The sequence below is a fragment of the Pristiophorus japonicus genome, chromosome 19 (assembly GCF_044704955.1).
Source record: "Pristiophorus japonicus isolate sPriJap1 chromosome 19, sPriJap1.hap1, whole genome shotgun sequence".
Taxonomy (NCBI): Eukaryota; Metazoa; Chordata; class Chondrichthyes; family Pristiophoridae; genus Pristiophorus; species Pristiophorus japonicus.
The window spans coordinates 3491992-3507748 of NC_091995.1; the positions used below are offsets into that span (position 1 = coordinate 3491992).

A 15757-nucleotide genomic window follows, 5' to 3' on the forward strand; every position below is an offset into this window, starting at 1 on the left:
ACCAGGCATCGGGAAATTCCAAGGAGCAAAAGTGCAGATCCATCTAATTCCGGGGGCACGACCCATCCATCACAAGGCGAGAGCAGTACCGTACATGATGAGAGAAAGGGTAGAGATCGAGCTAGACCGGCTGCAAAGAGAGGGCACCATTTCACCAATCGAGTTCAGCGAGTGGGCCAGTCCTATCGTCCCAGTTCTCAAGGGAGACGGCACCATCAGAATCTATGGCGATTACAAAGTAAATATCAATCGTTTCTCCCTGCAGGACCAATACCCACTACCAAAGGCCGACGACCTCTTTGCAACGCTGGCGGGAGGAAAGACGTTCACGAAGCTGGATCTGACTTCAGCCGACATGACGCAGGAACTGGAGGAATCATCGAAGGACCTCACCTGCATCAACATGCACAAAGGTCTTTTTGTTTATAACAGATGCCCGTTTGGAATCCGATCAGCGGCGGCGATATTCCAGAGAAACATGGAAAGTTTACTGAAGTCGGTCCCACATACCGTGGTCTTCCAGGACGACATCTTGGTCACAGGTCGGAACACAGTCGAGCATCTGGAGAACCTGGAGGAGGTTCTTAGTCGACTCAACTGCGTGGGGCTCAGGTTAAAACGCTCGAAGTGTGTTTTCCTGGTGCCTGAAGTGGGAAGGAGGATTGCGGCAGACGGCATCAGGCCCACCAACGTGAAGACAGAGGCAATCGACAACGCACCGAGGCCACAGAACGTGACGGAGCTGTGGTCGTTTCTGGGACTCTGGAACTACTTTGGTAACTTCTTACCGGGTCTCAGCACCCTGCTAGAACCATTACATGTCTTACTACAAAAAGGGGGCGAATGGGTTTGGGGCAAAAGCCAAGAAAATGCCTTTGTAAAAGCTTGCATTGTCCGCAGACAACTACGCCATCCGCCACAGGCCAGGCACAGAAAACTGTGCCGATGCTCTCAGTAGGCTGCTATTGCCCACCACGGGGGTGGAAATGGCACAGCCCGCAGATCTAGCCATGGTTATGGAAGCATTTGAGAGTGAGCTATCACCCGTCACTGCCCGGCAGATCAAAACCTGGACAAGCCAGGACCCCTTATTATCTCTAGTCAAAAGCTGTGTGCTTCACGGGAGCTGGTCCAGTGACCCAGTGGAAATGCAGGAAGAGATAAAGCTGTTCCAGTGGCGCAAAGATGAAATGTCTATACAGGCAGACTGCCTTCTGTGGGGCAATCGAGTAGTGATCCCCAAAAAGGGCAGAGACACCTTCATCAATGACCTCCACAGTACCCACCCAGGCATCGTAATGATGAAAGCGATAGCCAGATCCCACGTGTGGTGGCCCGGTATCGATGCAGACTTAGAGTCCTGCATTCACAGATGTAATACATGCTCGCAGTTAAGCAATGTACCCAGAGAGGCGCCGCTAAGTTTATGGTCTTGGCCCTCCAAACCATGGTCTAGGGTACACGTCGACTATGCAGGCCCGTTCTTGGGTAAAATGTTCCTTGTGGTTGTAGATGCGTACTCCAAGTGGATTGAATGTGAGATAATGTTGGCTAGCACGTCCGCTGCCACTACTGAAAGCCTGCGGGCCATGTTTGCCACAAACGGCTCACCCGATGTCCTGGTGAGCGACAACGGGCCATGTTTTACCAGTGCTGAGTTCAAAGAATTCATGATCCGTAACAGGATCAAACATGTCACATCTTCCCCGTTTAAACCAGCGTCCAATGGTCAGGCAGAGAGCAGTGCAAACCATCAAGCAAGGCTTGAAGAGGGTAACTGAAGGCTCACTGCAGACTCGCCTATCCCGTGTCCTGCTTAGCCACCGCACGAGACCCCACTCACTCACTGGGATCCCACCTGCTGAACTGCTCATGAAAAGAGCTCTTAAGACAAGGCTCTCGTTAGTTCACCCTGATCTACATGAACAGGTAGAGAGCAGGCGTCTTTCACAAAGTGCATACCATGATAGCGCAAATGTGTCACGCGAGATTGAAATCAATGATCCTGTATTTGTATTAAATTATGGGCAAGGTCCCAAGTGGCTTCCCGGCACTGTCGTGGCCAAAGAGGGGAGCAGGGTGTTTCTGGTCATACTTTCAAATGGACTCATTCACCGGAAACACTTGGACCAAATCAATCTCAGATTCACGGACTACCCTGAGCAACCCACCTTGGACCCCACCTTTTTTGATCCCCCAACACACACACCAGTGGCAACCAGCACCATGGTTAACCACGAAGCAAAACCATCATACACAGCAGCCCTGCAGGGCCCAACACACCAGGCAGCCCAGCAAGGCCCAACACACCAGGCAGCCCAGCAAGGCCAGCTGCACAGCAGCCCAGCGAGGGCCCAACAAATGATTCAACATCACCAGCTTTCACACCGAGACGATCAACCAGGGCAAGAAGGGCCCCAGATCGACTCACATTGTAAATAGTTACACTATTGACTTTGGGGGGGAGGGAGTGTTGTTATATATGTAAACTTGTATTTACTCTGTACAGCCACCAGAGGGCTCATCCCCTGGAGTCCCAAGGGATCCCATAATCCCTTGGGTCACAGGTATTTAAGGAGGCCTCACAGGCTGGAGAGGCACTCTGGAGACCTGCAATAAAAGACTAAGGTCACACTTTGAGCTCACAGTGTTCAGTCTGACTCTTTCTCCATACACAACAGAGAGACAGAGACAGACAGACAGAGACAGAGAGAGAGGCAGGCAGAGAGAGAGAGAGAAAGGCAGACAGAGAGGCAGAAAGAGAGAGCGAGGCAGAGAGACAGACAGACAGACACACACACACACAGACAGAGAGAGAGGCAGAGAGAAAGAGAGAGACAGAGAGACAGAGAAAGAGAGAGACTCGGAGAGAGACAGAGAGACAGACAGACATACACACACAGATAGAGAGAGACAGAGAGAGAAAGAGACAGAGAGACAAAGAGAGAGAGAGATAGAGACAGAGATAGAGACAGAGAGAGACAGAGAGACAGAGACACCCAGAGAGCGAGAGAGCAAGAGAGAGACAGACAGAGAGAGAGAGATACACACAGATAGTGAGACAGAGAGAGACAGACAAGCAGACAGACAGACAGAGACACACACAGATAGAGACAGACAGAGTGAGAGAGACAGAGAGACAGAGAGACAGACAAGCAGACAGACAGACAGAGACACACACAGATAGAGACAGACAGTGAGAGAGACAGAGAGACAGAGAGACAGACAGAGAGAGAGACACAGAGGGAGAGAGAGTTAGACAGAGAAAGAGAGAGCAACAGTTGGAGAGAGAGAGAGAAAGAGGAAGAGAGAGAGAGAGACAGATAGATAGAGACAGACAGACAGACAGACAGAGAGAGAGAGAGAGAGAAACAGAGAGAGAGAGAGAAAGGGAGAGAAACAGAGAGATAGAGAGCAGGAAAGAGAGAAAGGGAAAGTGAGACAGAGGGAAAGAGAGACAGAGGGAAAGAGAGAGAGACAGAGATGGAGAAGCAGACAGACAGAGACAGACAGATAGAGAAAGGGAAAGAGAGAGAGAGAAAGTCAATGAGAAAGCGATAGCGGGGGAGAGAGAGAGCGTTGTGTATGCAATAAAGGTACAAACTGAGTACTGTTTAACTGAACAAGGTACACCTTTGGCTCTGCTTTATTAAGGCCCAAAGTGCCTGACTCAAAAAATGGCTGGCCTTTTATACCAGAGCAGCACCATGTGCATGCTGCTCAGTGGCTTCCAACAATGTCACCATCTGGTGGCTACAAACAGCATGTACATACATGACAATAACCCCCTCTGAGATCTTAGCACAGTCTTTCACAGCTTGAGACGGTCTGGTGCTTTACACTCCTGGGTTGACCGTCTCAGTTCGATTCCGGCCTTGGGTGAATGTGCGGGGTCTGTTGTGGCTGGTGGCTGGACGGCTGACTTGTTGGGGGTGGCAGTGGCCATGTCAGGAATTGCAAGTCCATTTATATTGAACAGGTCCGTGATGGAAATTCCGGGATCACTGATGACCCTCGGGTCCACTGAAGGCTGCTGGGAGGTTGGTTGGTCGTCGACGGTTTCTTCGTCCGACTGCTCTGGCTCGTCTGTGTGCCTCAGATAGAAACATAGAAACATGGAAAATAGGTGCAGGAGTAGGCCATTCGGCCCTTCGAGCCTGCACCGCCATTCAATGAGTTCATGGCTGAACATGTGTTTGATCCTTGTGGTTCCTGCAAGTTTGCCCATTCTTGAGCTTAATAACAAATACTCTGTTGCCCTCCTTGGCCATGACCGTACCAGCGATCCATTTGGGACCCTGACCACAGTTCAAAACATATACAGGATCATTAACAGAAATCTCACGTGACACAGTTGTGCGATCATGGTACCCTTGTTGACTCTGTCTTCTGTAGTCAACATGATTACTTAAATCTGGGTATATAAGAGATAACTTGGTCTTAAGACCTCTTTTCATCATGAGTTCAGCAGGCGAGACCCCTGAGTGTGTGGGGTCTTGTCCTGTAACTCAGCAGTATGCAGGACAAGCGGGTCTGCACTGACCCTTAGGTTACTCTCCTCATGCTTTGCTTGATCATTTGTGCTGCACGTTCTGCTTGCCCGTTGGACGCAGGCTTGAACGGTGCTGACCTTACTTGTTTTATGCCGTTAAGTTTCACAAACTCCTGAAACTCCTGACTGGTGAAGCACGACCCATTGTCGCTCATCACTATGTCAGGCAGACCATGTGTCGCGAACATGACATTGAGATTATGGTTGCAGGAGATGTGCTGGATGAAATGACTATGTATTCTATCCACTTCGAATAAGCATCCACCACCACTAAAAACATCTTGCCCAGGATGGGACCTGCAAAACCTGGACCAAGGTTCGGATGGCCACGACCACAGACTCAGTGGCCATTCCGCTGGTGCTTTACTAAGCTGCTAAAAACATAAGAATTAGTAACAGGAGTAGGCCATCTAGCCCCTCGAGCCTGCTCCGCCATTCAACAAGATCATGGCTGATCTGGCCGTGGACTCAGCTCCACTTACCCGCCCGCTCCCCGTAACCCTTAATTCCCTTATTGGTTAAAAATCTATCTTTCTGTGATTTGAATACATTCAATGAGCTAGCCTCAACTGCTTCCTTGGGCAGAGAATTCCACAGATTCACAACCCTCTGGGAGAAGAAATTCCTTCTCAACTCGGTTTTAAATTGGCTCCCCCGTATTTTGAGGCTGTGCCCCCTAGTTCTAGTCTCCCCGACCAGTGGAAACAACCTCTCCGCCTCTATCTTGTCTATCCCTTTCATTATTTTAAATGTTTCTATAAGATCACCCCTCATCCTTCTGAACTCCAACGAGTAAAGACCCAGTCTACTCAATCTATCATCATAAGGTAACCCCCTCATCTCCGGAATCAGCCGAGTGAATCGTCTCTGTACCCACTCCAAAGCCAGTATATCCTTCCTTAAGTCAGGTGACCAAAACTGTTGCACTGATGCATGTATGTTTCCAGCTCGGAATCAATTCCTGGGCACCATACGTGGGACCTGGCGATGGCCTTCATCATCACTATACCAGGATGTGTGCTGTGTAACTCACGCACGAATTTCTCTCTCCCTTTCTTAGGCATTACAACTTGATCGCCCCACAATATGCAATCTGCTTGAATAGACAGTTCGTTCTTGTTATACTGATAATAAATGGTCAGACCGAGTACCGTGTGTAATGAGCAAGTGTGACCTTAGCTCTTTTATTGTAGTTCCAGAGTGCAGGTACCTCCTGGGGGGCCTGCTTATATCCTGTGCTCCCAAGGGATGCTGGGATCCCTTGGGACGTCAACAGGTAGGCCCTCTGGTGGTCAGGTGTGATGCAGGTTACAAGGGGTTAAATCCATAACATCACTCCCCCGTGAAGTCAACCATACATTTATTTACAGGGTGAGACGATCTGGGGCTCTGCGCTCTCTTGTCGATCATCTCGGTACAAATGCGGGTGTGGTTGGGTTGGTCAGTTCTTCACTGGGCTGTTGGGCAGCCGGCCTTGCTGGGCTGCTGGGGATGGTGAGTTCTGTCTCATGGTCAACCATGATGTCAGTTGCCACTTGTGTGTGTGTTGGAGGGTCAAAGTTGGTGGTGTCCTCTTCGGGTTGTACGTAGCTGTTGGTGAACCGCAGTTTAATTTGGTCCAAGTGTTTTCTGCGCGTTTGTCCATTGGCCAATTTGACCTGAAACACCCTACTCCCCTCTTTGGCTGTGACCGTGTCAGTGAGCCATTTGGGACCATGTCCATAATTGAGCACAAACACAGGATCATTGATCTCAATATCGCCTGACAAGTTTACGTGGTCATGGTACACACTCTGTTGATGCCGCCTGCCCTCCACGTGATCATGGAGATCAGGGTGGACCAGAGAGAGCCTTGTTTTGAGCACCCTTTTCATGAGCAGCTCGGCTGGGGGAGCCCCTGTGAGTGAGTGGGGTCTGGTGCGGTAGCTGAGCAGTACTCGGGACAGCCGGGTCTGCAGGGAGCCTTCCGACACGTGTTTCAAGCTTTGTTTGATGGTCTGAACAGCCCGTTCTGCCTGGCTGTTAGATGCGGGCTTCAACGGGGCAGATGTGACGTGTTTGACCCCGTTGTGGGTCATGAACTCTTTGAATTCAGCGCTGGTGAAGCACGGCCCATTGTCACTGACTAGGACATCAGGCGGGCCGTGTGTGGCAAACATGGCTCGTAGGCTTTCAATGGTGGCCATGGATGTGCTTACAGACATGATTGCACATTCAATCCATTTTGAGTAAGCATCCATGACAACCAAAAACATTTTGCCTAGGAATGGGCCTGCGTAGTCTACATGGATCCTCGACCAAGGTTTGAATGGCCAGGACCATAAACTTAGCGGTGCCTCACTGGGTGCATTGCTCAGCTGAGAGCAAGTGTTGCACTGGCGTACACATGACTCTAAATCTGAGTCGATGCTGGGCCACCACACGTGGGATGTGGCTATGGCTTTCATCATCACGATGCCTGGGTGGGTGCTGTGTAGTTCCCCAATAAATGTGTCCCTGCCTTTCTTGGGCAAGACCACACGATTGCCCCACAAGAGACAGTCCACCTGCAGGGACAGCTCAACTTTGCCTCTGTGGAATGGCTTAATCGCTTCCTGCATCTCCACTGGGACGCTGGACCAGCTCCCATGGAGGACACAGTTTTTTTTACCAGGGACAGTAAAGGATCCTGACTGGTCCAGGTCCTGATCTGGCGGGCCGTAACGAGTGACTTTTCATTCTCGAATGCCTCCATTACCATGAGCAAGTCTGCTGGCTGTGCCATTTCCACCCGGTGGTGGGCAATGGCAGCCGACTGAGAGCATCAGCGCAGTTCTCTGTGCCTGGCCTGTGGCAGATTACATAGTTGTATGCCGACAACTTGAGCGCCCATCTTTGGATGTGGGCAGAGGCATTGGTGTTAATCCCTTTTCTCTCAGAGAGTAGCGATATGAGCGGCTTGTGATCAATTTCAAGCTCGGACTTGAGGCCAATAAGTACTGGTGCATTTTCTTTACCCCGTAAACACACGCCAGAGCCTCTTTTTCAATCATACTGTAAGCCCTTTCGGCCTTGGACAGACTCCTAGACGCATAGGCAACCGGTTGCAAAATTCCCGATTCATTAGCTTGTTGTAACACACACCCGACCCCGTATGACGACGCTTCGCAAGCTAGCACTAGTCGTTTACATGGGTTATACAGGGCAAGCAGTTTGTTAGAACACAATAAAGTTCTGGCTTCTTGTGAATTCCCCCATACCCAGTTGTCTCCCTTGCACAGTAGCACATGTAGGGGTTCTAGCAGGGTGCTTAACCCGGGTAGGAAATTGCCCAAATAGTTGTGGAGTCCCAGGAACGCCCGCAGCTCCGACAAGTTCCGTGGTTGCGGCGTGTTCTTGACGGCCTCCGTCTTTCCGTCGGTGGGTCTGATGCCGTCTACTACGATTCTCCTTCCTAAGAATTCGACGCCTTGTGCCAGGAAAACACGCTTCGAGCGTTTCAACCTGAGCCCCACGCGATCCAACCGACTAAGAACCTCCTCCAGGTTCTTCAAGTGCTCCATGGTGTCCCGACCTGTAATCAGTGTCGTCCTGAAAGACCACTGTGCAAGGAACTGACTTTAGCTGGCTCTCCATGTTCCGCTGGAAGATCGCTGCGGCTGTCCGAATCCTGAACGGGCTCCGGTTGTAGATAAACAGACCCTTTGTGCGTGTTGATGCAGGTGAGGCCTTTTGAAGACTCCTCCAGCTCCTGCGTCATGTAGGCCGAGGTCAGGTCCAGCTTGGTGAATGTCTTCCCTCCAGCCAGGGTCGCAAATAGGTCGTCTGCCTTGGGTAGTGGGTACTGGTCCTGTAGCGAAAAACGGTTAATCGTTACTTTATAGTCCCCACAAATTCTAACCGTGCCGCCCTCCTTGAGTACCGGAACAATCGGACTGACCCAGTCATTGAACTCCACCGGGGCAATGATGCCTTCACATTGCAGCCTGTCCAGCTCAATTTCCACTTTTTCATGCGTCATGTATGGTACCACCCGAGCCTTGTGGTGGATGGGTCGCGTACCGGGAACCAAATGGATCTGCACTTTCACCCCCTGAGAAACTTCCAATGCCTGGCTCGAATAACGATGGGAACTGAACTTGCTTAGAACCTGGGCACATGAGGCGTCGCGACGGACGAGAGTGCTCGGATGTCATCCCAGTTCCAGCGGATTTTTCCCAGCCAGCTTCTGCCAAATAATGTAGGGCCATCTCCTGGCACAATCCATGGCGGGAGTTTGTGTACTGCTCCGTCACAGGAGACTTTGACTTCAGCGCTGCCAATTACCGGGATTAGTTCCTTGGTGTAAGTCCTTAGTTTGGTGTGAATGGGGCTGAGCTTGGGCCTGTGTGCCTTCTTCCCCCACAGCCTGTCGAAGGCCATTTTACCCTTTATGGACTGACCTGACCCCGTGTCCAGCTCCATAGACACTGGAATACTGTTCAGTTCAACTTTCAATGTTATTAGTGGGCATTTCGTCGTGAACATGTGTACCACGTACACCTCTGCCTCCTCCGTACGAATTTCCAATTCCGTCTGATCCACTGTGGATCGATCTTCCTCTGCGACATGGTGGTTTGCAGGGTTTGCAGCTCGCCTGCACATACGTTGGAGGTGTCCCATTGTTCTGCAGCCATTGCACACATAGTGCTTAAAGCGGCATTGATGGGGCCGATGATCACCTCCGCAGCGCCAACAGGGTGTTAACTGCCTCACATTAACAATTGATGGCGGACTCTGAGTCAATTGAGGTCGGGCCACAGCAGCCGGCGTGTACGTTCTGCCCTGTACATTCCTGCTCAAAACCGACGTTACTTTATGCACAGTACTGACCGAAACTTGTTTGTTCTGTGAAATCTGCTTGGTGTTGTCGCTGGTGGACATAAATTCCTGGGCTATCGTTATGGCTTTACTCAGATTCAGAGTTTCTACAGTCAACAGTTTGCGAAGGATTGTCTCATGTCCGATGCCCAGTACAAAAAAGTCTCTGAGCATTTGTTCTAGGAATCCCTCAAACTCACAATGTCCTGCGAGGCGCCTTAGTTCGGCGACATAGCTCGCCACTTCCTGGCCCTCCGATCGTTGACACGTGTAGAACCGATATCTCGCCATCAAAACACTTTCCTGAGGATTCAGGTGCTCCCGGACCAGTGTACAAAGTTCTTCGTAGGATTTCTCTGTTGGTTTAGGGGGGGCCAGGAGATTCTTCATGAGGCCACAGGTTGTTGCCCCACAGACAGTTAGGAGCATCGCCCTTCATTTGGTGGTGTTCTTGTCCCCTTCCAGCTCGTTGGCCACGAAGTATTGGTCGAGTCTCTCCACGAAGGCCTCCCAATCATCCCCCTCCGAGAACTTCTCCAGGACGCCGACTGTTCTTTGCATTTTTGCGCGGTTCGTTACCTCGTCGCCAATTGTTACACTCATAATAAATGGTGGACCGAGTACCATGTGTAATGAGCAAGTGTGACCTTAGGTCCTTTATTGTAGTTCCAGAGTGCAGGTACCTCGTGGGTGGTCTGCTTATATACTGTGCACCCAAGGGATGCTGGGATCCCTTGGGACTCCAACAGGTACGCCCTCTGGTGGTCAGGTGTGATACAAGTTACAAGGTTACAAGGGGTTAAATACATAACAGTTCTTGCGACGAATGTACGGTTTGGCCTCCTCGCACATTTGCATAGGTATGGCAGACCAATCCCCTTTGAGGATGCAACCCTTGACCACCGATAATATCGGGTCCTGGCTGGCCCAGGTCTTAACTTGTTGAGCTGTGACAGGGGTGCCTTCACTCTCAAAAGCATCCACGATTAACATTAAATCCGCCGGTTGTGGCGTTTCCACCTCCGGTGTGGGCAACGGCAACCGGCTCAAAGCATCGGCACAATTCTCTGTGCCGGGTCTGTGGCGAATTATATAATCCTAGGCAGATAATGTCAGTGCCCACCTTTGGATGCGGGATGAAGCATTGGTATTGATACCTCTGCTCCCGGAAAACAACTAAATGAGCGGCTTGTGATCGGTCTCTAATTCGAACCTCAGACCGAACAGGTACTGATGCATCTTTTTAGCACCGGGCACACACGCTAAAGCTTCTTTTTCTACCATACTGTCGGCTCTTTCCGCTTTAGACAAACATTTGGATGCATAAGGAACAAGTTGAAATTTCCCCGGCTCATTGGCTTGTTGTAACACGCAACCAATTCCATATGACGATGTGACACAGGGCAAAACTAAGCGTTTACATGGGTCATAATGTACCAGCAGCTTGTTCGAGCAAAGCAGATTGGTGGCTTTCTCGAAAGCTCTGTCTTGCGATGCGCCCCACACCCAGTTGTCGCCTTTTCTCAATAGCATTTGCAGTGGTTCAAGTAAGGTGCTCAATTTAGGTAAGTAGTTACCAAAGTAGTTGAGTAGACCCAGGCATGAACACTGCTCCGTCACGTTCCGCGGCTTGGGTGCATTCTTGATGGCCTTGGTTTTCACGTCAGTCGGTCTGATGTCACCAGCGGCGATTTTCCTCCCGAGAAATTCAACCACCGGTGCCATGAAGACGCACTTCGGGCGTTTCAGTCTGAGTCGCACTCTGTCAAAACGCAGTAGAACCTCTTCCAGGTTGCTCAGATGTTCCTTGAAGTCATGACCGGTGATCAGGATGTTATCTTGGAACACGACGGTTCTGGCAACGGACTTCAGTAGACTTTCCATATTCCTCTGGAATATTGCTGCAGCCCAGCGAATTCCAAACAGGCACCTGTAATAAATAAACAGTCCTTTGTGCGTGTTAATGCACGTAAGTCTCTTCGACGTCTCAACCAGCTCCTGCGTCATATAGGCCGACGTCAAGTCCAGTTTTGTGAACGACTTCCCTCCGGCTAGCATCGCGAACAAGTCATCAACCTTCAGTAATGGGTACTGATCCTGTTTCAAAACCCTGTTGATCGTAGCCTTGTAGTCTCCACAGATTCTGACCGTGCCATCACTTTTCAGCACAGGAACAATGGGGCTGGCCCATTCATTAAATTCGACCGGTGAAAGGATCTCTTCACGCTGGAGTCTGTCCAGTTCAATTTTGACCTTCTCCCTCATCAGATACGGAACTGCCCGAGCTTTACGACGGATGGGTCTTGCATCTGAGTCCACGTGGATCTGCACCTTGGCTCCCGTGAAGTTGCCGATACCCGGTTCGATCAGCGAGGGGAACTTGCTCAATACTTGGGCACATGTATCTTCCTCCGATGACAACGCCTTTATGTCGTTCCAGTCACATCTGATTTTCTCCAACCAGCTCCTGCCGAGCAGCGTTGGGCCATTGCCTGGAACAATCCACAGCGGTATCTTGTGAACCGCACCGTTATACGACACGTTAATTTGTGCACTGCCAATCACCTTTATCAGTTCTTTGGTGTACATGCGCAGCTTGGCATTAACAGGGCTCAGCCTGGGCCTCACAGTCTTAGTATCCCGCAGCTTATTAAATGCCCTCTCGTTCATGATTGATTGACTCGCCCCTGTGTCCAGTTCCATCAATACCGGTATCCCGTTAAACTTCACATTAATCAAAATTGGTTCACTCTTGGTTATGAAGGAGTACAGTCCATACACTTCCTCCTCTGGTATCTCGGATTGCGTATCCGGATCCACGCTAGTCTGGCTCTCATCCTCCACGTGGTGTATCGCAGCACGCTTGCTCATCTGTGGACACTTGCGCTGGAGATGCCCGACTCTCAGAAAGCCTTTGCGTCGATATTGCTGAAATCGGCCCTGCTGGTGCCGGAGATTTCCCCCACAACGCCAACACGGAGGAGTCGGATACATTCCTGCTGGCGGACTTTGGGCAGCCACAGGTTTCGCGAACGCAGCCGGATAGGCTCTGCCATGTGCTGCTCTGCCGAACGCCGAATCAATCGCATTTACAGTACTTGCCGAGGTTCGGTTCTTCACCGATATTTGCTTTAGACTCCTGTCCGTCGTCATACATGACTGAACGATCTGGATGGCCCTTTTTAAATCCAACTCCTTCACCGCCAGAAGTTTGCACAGGATCACCTCGTGGTTGATACCGATAACAAAGAAGTCCCGCAGTATGTCTGCCAACACCGTCCCGAACTTGCACAGTCCCGCTAGACGTCTCAGGTCGGCAACGAATTCCGCCGCGCTCTGGCCCTCCGATCGAACGTGTGTATCAAACCTGTATCTCGAGATGATGATGCCGTCGTCTGGCTTGAGGTGCTCCTGTACCAATGTACACAACTCCTCGTACATTTTCTCTGTTGGATCACTAGGCATGAGTAGATCCTTTATCAGACTGTAGATCTTTGAACCGCACACGGTGAGGAACACGGCCCAGCGCCAATCTTCATCGTCAACCCTCTTCATTTTGTTGGCCATGAAGTACTGGTTCAAACGGCTCACAAAGTCTGCCCAATCTTCTCCCTCCATGAATCGTTCTAAAACACCAATCGTGCTCATTTTTCAAACAAAGGTTCTCGTATTTTCATCGCCAAATGTTATGTATGCAATAAAGGTTCAAACTGAGTACTGTTTAACTGAACAAGGTACACCTTTGGCTCTGCTTTATTTAGGCCCAAAGTGCCTGACTCACAAAATGGCTGGCCTTTTATATCATGTGCGTGCTGCTCTGTGGCCTCCGACAATGACGCCATCCGGTGGCTACAAACAGTATGTACACACATGACAGAAAAAGAAAGAGAGAGGGAGAAACAGAGAGAAAGAGAGACCGAGAGAGAGGGAGCGAGAAAGAGAAAAGGAGAGAAAAACAGAGAGAGAGAGAGACAGAACGAGAATGAGCAAGAGCGAAAGGGAGAGTCAGACATACCGAGAAAGAGAAAGGAGGGAGAAGAGAGAGGTTAGACAGAGAGCGAAAGAGAGAGCGAGAGACAGAGAGAGAGAGAGAGAGAAAGATTTGGAGAGGCTCACAGAAATGGCTGGTTCCCTATGTTACCCACGCCCCCAGGTTTAGGTAAGTGGGTTGTCTCCTTTTAGGGAGAGGGTGGGGACAGTCTGTGTCACAGGTGGGACAGATAGTGGTTGAGGGAAGGGGAGGGTGGGACTGGTTTGCCGCACGCTCCTTCCGCTGCCTGCGCTTGATTTCTGCATGCTCTCGGCGATGAGACTCGAGGTGCTCAGCGCCTTCCCGGATGCACTTCCTCCACTTAGGGCGGACTGGTCTTTGGCCAGGGACTCCCAGGTGTCGGTGGGGATGTTGCACTTTATCAGGGAGGCTTTGAGGGTGTCCCTGTAATGTTTCCTCTGCCCACCTTTGGCTCGTTTGCCGTGAAGGAGTTCCGAGTAGAGCGCTTGCTTTGGGAGTCTCGTGTCTGGCATGTGGACAATGTGGCCCACACCAACGCTCCTGACTGGCTCCTGACTGACATACAGAACCGTCCCCCCCACCCCACCCTCTCTTAGTCAGTGATGGAAGGATAGCCCAAAGCAAAAGGGGGTGGGGTGGTTTTGTTAATGAAGGATGAGATCAGTGCAGTGCAGGGCTGTAGTAATACCCGCCCTCCTGTATGGCTCAGAGACATGGACCATGTACAGTAGTCACCTCAAGTCGCGAGAGAAATACCACCAACGATGTCTCTGCAAGACCCTGCAAATCCCCTGGGAGGACAGACGCACCAACGTTAGCGTCCTCGACCAGGCCAACATCCCCAGCATCGAAGCACTGACCACACTCGATCAGCTCCGCTGGGCAGGGCCACATTGTCCGCATGCCCCGACACGAGACTCCCAAAGCAAGCGCTCTACTCGGAACTCCTTCACGGAAAACGAGCCAAAGGTGGGCAGAGGAAACGTTACAAGGACACCCTCAAAGCCTCCCTGATAAAGTGCAACATCCCCACCGACACCTGGAAGTCCCTGGGCCAAAGACCGCCTAGAGTGGAGGAAGTGCATCCGGGAGGGCACTGAGCACCTCGAGTCTCGTCACCGAGAGCATGCAGAAATCAAGCGCAGTCAGTGGAAGGAGCGTGCGGCAAACCAGTCCCACCCTCCCCTTCCCTCAACCACTGTCTGTCCCACCTGTGACAGAGTCTGTAATTCTCGTATTGGACTGTTCAGTCACCTAAGAACTCATTTTAAGAGTGGAAGCAAGTCTTCCTCGATTCCGAGGGACTGTCTATGTTGATGATGAATGAGAAATGATATTGGCTCAGAAGATCAAGATGTAGAATCAGTCTGGGTGGAGATAAGGAAAAATAAGGGCAGGGAGTCACTGGTGGGAGTGGTCTATAGCCCCCTAACAGTAGCTACACTGTAGGTCAGAGTATAAATCAAGAAATAATGGAGGCTTGTCAAAAGTAATGTACGGCAATAATCATGGGCGATTTTAATCTTCATATTGATTGGACCAATCAAATTGGCAAGGGTAGCCTTGAGGAAGAGTTCATCAAGTATATTTGGGATGGCTTCTAGGAACAATAAGTTGCAGAACCAAACAGGAGAGCAGACTATTTTAGACCTCATAATGCGTAATGAGACGGGATTAATTAATGATCTCGTAGTCAAGGATGCTCTTGGGAAGAGTGATCATAGCATGGTAGAATTTCAAATTCAGTTTGAGAGTGAGCAAGCTGGGTCTCAAACTAGTGCCCTGAACTTAAATAAAGGTGATCTCATTGAAAGATACACAATTCTTACAGGGCTTGACAGGGTAGATGCAGGGAGGATGTTTCCTCTGGCTTGGGAGTCTCAGAATCAGGGGTCAGCCATTTAGGACTGAGATGAGGAGAAACTTCTTCACTCAGAGGGTGGTGAATCTTTGGAATTCTCTACCCCAGAGGGCTGTGGAGGTTCAGTCATTGAGTATATTCAAGGCTAAGGACGATAGATTTATGGGAACAAAGGGAATTTAGGGATATGGGGATAGGGCAGGAAGGCGGAGTTGAGGTAGAAGATCAGCTATTCACAATATATATAAATGATTTGGATGAGGGAACCAAATGTAATATTTACAAGTTTGCTAACGACACAAAACTAGGTGGGATTGTGAGTTGTGAGGAGGATGCAGAGATGCTGCAAGGCGATTTGGATAGGTTGAGTGAGTGGGCAAACACATGGCAGATGCAGTATAACGTGGATAAATGTGAAGTTATTCACTTTGTCCTTATGTTTTTCCTTCCAAAGTATTATTTAAATGGTGATGGCTTGGGAAGTGTCGATGTA

The 15757-nt window shown here is 50.3% G+C and overlaps 1 protein-coding gene across 1 annotated transcript in view; it reads left to right on the forward strand.

Moving 5' to 3' along the window:
* Positions 1–15757, forward strand: part of LOC139230625 (complement C2-like) — a 91546-nt gene that overhangs the window by 35600 nt on the left and 40189 nt on the right. The window lies entirely within an intron of this gene.